The following is a 5,682-nucleotide window of genomic DNA, read 5'->3' as shown; positions in this document are numbered from 1 at the left end:
CTCTCTCTCTCTCTCTCTCTCTCTCTCTCTCTCTCTCTCTCTCTCTCTCTCTCTCTCTCGTCGCAAATGCTGCATGAAAGTGACCAATCAGATAAGAGAATAGTACTGCCACGTGACTCGCAAAAAAACGTGACTACGCGTGACTGACTCGCAAAAAACAATCGACACAGTTGGTGAAATAGCTAGCATGGCGGAAGCTCCACGGAAGAAACCCAAAATATATAATTTCAATCCAGAATGGGAAGAAGAATTTCTCTTTACCGTGGTGAAAGACAAGTGTGTATGTATGCTGTGCAACCAACCACAAGCACTGGCTAAAAGAGGAAATCTGGAGCGGCACCACAACACCAACCACCAGAAATTCAAAGACAGCTACCCGCCAAAGAGCACTATCCGTGCAAGGAAAGTTAACGAGCTGAAATCAGGGTTGAAGGTCCAGCAATCCCTTTTCACCAAACCTGCTAATCAAAATAAGGCTGCTAGTGAAGCGTCGTTTCGGATAAGTTACCTTTTGGCTAAACACAAGAAGCCCTTTACAGATGGAGAATTTGTCAAGGAAGCAATAGCCATTACCGCGGAGACTGTTTTCAGTGACTTCAAAAACAAAGAAGAAATCAAAACCGCACTACGTGGTGTACCTCTGGGCCCTGCAACAGTGACAAGGAGGGTCGAGTCACTGTCAGAGGACGTGGACAGACAAGTGTTAACGGATTTGGCACACTGTGAATATTTCTCATTACAGTTCGATGAATCCGTGGATGTAATGGACACAGCTCAGCTTGTTGCATTTGTCAAAATGGTTTTCCAGGATTCTACAACAAAGGAGGATTTCCTCACTCTTTTGCACTTAAAGGAGAAAACAAGGGGTGTGGATATTTACAATGAGTTCAAAAAATATGTCGGTGAAAATGACATACCCATTCAGAAACTAGTGGCGATTACTACTGACGGGGCCCCAGCAATGCTCGGTGCGCGCAATGGATTTATTGGACTGTGTCGTAATGACCCTGATTTTCCCTCCTTCGTCAATTATCACTGTGTGATCCATCAGCAGGCCTTGGCTGGTAAGGTGTTGGACTTTTCCCATGTAATGACACTGGTGGTGAAACTAGTCAACTCGATTCGAGCGAAAGCGCTTCAGCACCGCTTATTCAAAGCGTTATTGGACGAGCTCGACGCTGCTTACGGAGACCTGCTTCTCCATGCTGATGTGCGGTGGTTGAGTCGCGGCAAAGTGCTGCAGCGATTTGTCGACTTGCTGCCCGAGATCAAGACGTTCCTGTCGACAAGGCAAGTGGTAGTAAATATTTTCATAGGCAAAGGACTTAAATTGGTGTGGAAAGTCAGATCTTTACGTTTTCTTTTTACTGTTTTCCCCTGCTTTTATATTCATTCTATGCATGTATATGTTTTTATATATGTTTGTATTCACGTAATGTTCTTATTCCTGTTGTAAAGCACTTTGAGCTGCATTTCTTGTATGAAAGGTGCTATATAAATAAAGCTTTACTTACTTACTTACTTACAAGGAACGAGGAGCACAAGGAACTGTCAGACGATGCGTGGCTACTGGACCTGGGGTTCCTGACAGACATAACAGCAAAACTGAACGCACTCAACTACGAGCTGCAGGGAAAAGACCGACACCTCCCCCACATGATAAGCGCAGTAAATGGGTTCAAGGCCAAGCTCGGTGTTTGGACCACACACCTAAAGAATGGGAGGCTGACACACTTTCCCAACCTGGAGAAAATGGCACAGGCCTTGGAAGACAATGATGCTTTTCACCCTGAGCAGTACTGTGCTCCCCTGGACAAACTGGCAACAGAGTTCAATCGGCGTTTTGGCGAGTTAGATGTCATGGGAGATATTGCTGCATTTGTCTCAAACCCATTTGTGCCCATTGATATAGAGCAGGTAGCAGCCAAATTCCAGCAAGTATTTACTTTGCCAAGTGGAGTTGACATGGAGATGGTGGATTTACAAAATGACATAGAGCTGAAAGCCAGGTCAAGGGACAGTGACTTTTGGGGACTTGTCAGCAGAGAGAAGTTTCCTCTTCTCACTGCATGTGCACTAAGAGTGAGTGCCTACTTTGGATCCACATATCTCTGTGAAATGTCATTTTCACAGATGAAAATAATCAAATCGAAGTACAGGAGCCGCCTTACTGACAGACACCTCACAGACTGTCTCAGACTGGCAGTCAGTAGCTATGAGCCAAACTTCAAAGCACTTGTAGACAGTATCCAGTCACAACCATCACACTGACTTGAGTGAGTAACATGACTGTTTCGATGTGAAAAGTAATGCTGCATAAGATGACTGCACTTAGCACTGACTGAGACACAAGTACACATTACAGTTCTACTTTATAAAATGCTATAATTGTAAATATGTTTGTCAATGTTAATATGAGAAAGTACACATTAGTTTTACTTTTGTTTTGATGTGAAAAGTGATGCTGCATAAGATGACTGCACTTAGCATTGACTGAGAAAGTACACATTACAGTTCTACTTTATAAAATGCTAATTGTAAATATGTTTGTCAATGTTAATAAGTAAGAATAATAATTAAGTCAGTCAAGTGTCAAAATGTCAATGTGGGGAACATGGCGCGTTCCGACCTGCAGAGGGAGCTACAGGACGGTTGGTGAAGGGATGCCAATTGGGTCCTCATCAACGTGCCCTCTTAATGTGTTGCTTTGTTCTCCCTCGGTAGGACGCAGTGAGCGGAGAACGGAGGAATCGAGGAGAAGCAGCGGAGAGTCGGTTGTAGAGAGACGTCGGAGAGCGCTGCAGGAGAGCCGCGACCGGAAGGGTCGGGCAAGACGTTCTCCCCTGAGCGAGGCTCAGCCAAACCGGACTCCAAACCAGCTGCACAAATAAAACCCGTTCCTTAAACCGCAGAATCATATTGTCTGTCTCCCTCTGTGCCCGAACCTGTTACAGTCAAGAATGTCAATTTGTTAACGTTTCAGTTATGTACAATTCTTAAAGCAAGACAGCTGCCTGATATGCTTGATACAGTCTTTTTTTTTTTGTTGCATCAATTTTAATGTTGGACCAAAGCATTGCATGTAATTAAAATACAGGCAAATAAAAGGCATTAAGTTTGAAGTTCAATCTTGTCTGTCTTTTTCTCTCAACGCTTCAATAGGTAGATCTTGCCTTCACCAAGGCTGAGGTCAGGGATCTTGGGCTTAAAAAGGTTGGTGACCACTGTTCTAGAGGAACAGTGAAAAACATATGAGAAAGATTTGGATGAGATAAATAATAGTTAAACTGGATTGAAAGATAATCTTGATATTGCTGTGTCGTGAAAAGTAATCGTTTATGAAAACAAGTTGTGTTAAAGAGATTGTTTTAAAGCAGGCTACAAACACGCGGTGGTTTCTCAAGGACAAAAGGGTTGTTAAATTGAGCCGCCTGCTTTCTGCCTCTGGCCTTTAGGCTTCGGACACGTAGGGGGGTTGCGTGTGATTGTTGCATTACATAGACTATAGTATTTTAGATAGAGATATAGTGAATTGATCAGCGGGGTATTTTAAATAGTTTAGAGTTACGGTTAAAACATTCATAGCCTCCATTTTACATGGAAGAGTTGGCGCATGCGCAATCGATGCGCGTTAGCCGGAGCACAGCTCCATCTGCTGGTCAAAATACGACAAGACATTTTTAAAACATTGGCTCTCTGTAAATTGATGAAATACAACCCTCCTTCATTGATGATGTTTGTAGAGGATTGTTAGATATTACTTTAATTAATTTAATTAATTACTAATTGATTGAATTAATTATTCAGATCATTTCATTTTCTGTTTCACAGAACTTTGATCAATTGTTTTGTGATAATCTAATAATAACCATTTCTTTGTGTCGATAATAGCTAATTGACTTTACAGGTTTGCATCAATGAAGTGTCAATGAATAATTCTAACTAATCATTCATTCCTTTCATTTAACAGTCGATTTCTTTACAGGTTATAATTAATATTTGTAATTTACATCTTTTATTTTAGTTAGGTCATTTCCACAGTGTTTGATTAAGGAATAGCAGAATAGTACATATTTGATAGTTGAGCAGTAAAAGGGTTTTTGTGGATCGGTGAATACTTAGGTGTGACCAGCTTTTGTGATTTAATAATTGTGTTGACCAGAACTGTAATTAGTATTGAATGAGTAATCAAGTGACACATATTCATAAACAATTAGGAAACACATTTAAGTATAAAGTACTTACAAAGTGATTAGATTTAAGTTAATACTGCACTGACATACACAAGAGGCAAATCTGTTGTTCTGGGTTGTAGTGGTTTTGTGTGGACGGTTAATACAGTTATATTGGACTAGCATTTGTTTAGCAAACAAGACAATAGGAAGGTGGGTTGTAAGAAGCGTACACCTTATCTAATATAGAATATTGTCAGCATATTGAGCAAGTAGAATGGGGTCGAATTCCACGAAGCTGTTAAAAGATATTAGTGAACATCGTGGAATGTTGGCTACGTTATCCCCTATGGCTGTAGTGGGAAAAATGAATCCTCTTGTTAGGGAAATTAGCAAAATGTCTACGAAATGGAATAGCCGTTGGGCATACATTGAACAGCCGTGGCCGAAAGAGGGCAGCCTTAATTTACAATTAATTGCAACATTGGAGATACTTATCAATGGGCACAAAGCACATCAAAGAGGAAAGATTAGATCAGAGAAACGCAAGTTAGAGTTAGCTATTTTAGATCTATTTAAGGTAGAGGGACAGAAAATAGCTCAGATGGAACCGGAAAAGAAAAAAGAATTGGCCAGAACACTGGAACAGAAACTGAACATTTCATCCCCAGACCTGTGTCCTGCCTCCAGTCCCCCTCCATATGCTAAGGCACTGGAGGATCATTCCCAGAAGAAGAAGAAGGAGCCAAGGGGAAAAGGGGACGACAGGAGTGACGAGGAAGATGACAGCGAAGATGGCAGTGAAGACTCAAGTGATGACGACAATGCAGATGGAGGCTACAACGCGCAGGTCAGGAAGATGATAGCCACAGCCGAAAGGAAAGGTGGGAGAAGACGCCCGGAGAAAGAGGGAGATTGTCACCGAATGTCATCAAATACATTAAAGAACTGTCCAGTGCTGATTCGGGGTAACAAGATGGAATATCATCCGTGGCATCATACAGATTTGTCTGAAGTGATCGAGAAACTCCCAGTTCTTCAAGAGGGAGGACATTCGTGGACGCGAGAGGTCGACGTGATACTGACAGGAACGCAGGCCGCGATGGGAGACCTGAAAAGACTCTTAGCTTTTATTGCAGGATTGGATACAATGCAGGAAATATTGATGAAGGCAGGACTTCATAGATATATCAATACATCAGTTTATGATCCAGAGCTCTTCGCAGCAAACAGAGGCAGGCTGTGGAAAGCAATCAGAGAGACCTACCCTACTCACATTCACCCAGACAATATCATTGTGAAGCCACTGGGGGGGGATGAGAATCCCAGGGGTTATGTTGCCCGTATGCACTCTCAATGGAGAAGTGTGACAGGGAAAGACGCTGAAGATAACCCCATAGAAAAATCCATAATCAGGGAAAAAATACAAGAAGGGCTTCCTACCCCAGTTAAGGATAAGCTAGCAGAAGTGGTGGGGCTACGACACATGAACAAAGCTGTTTATATAGAC

Source organism: Nansenia antarctica (assembly GCF_963989245.1).
Source record: "Nansenia antarctica genome assembly, chromosome: 4".
Classification (NCBI taxonomy): domain Eukaryota; kingdom Metazoa; phylum Chordata; class Actinopteri; order Argentiniformes; family Microstomatidae; genus Nansenia; species Nansenia antarctica.
This window is presented reverse-complemented; position numbering follows the sequence as displayed.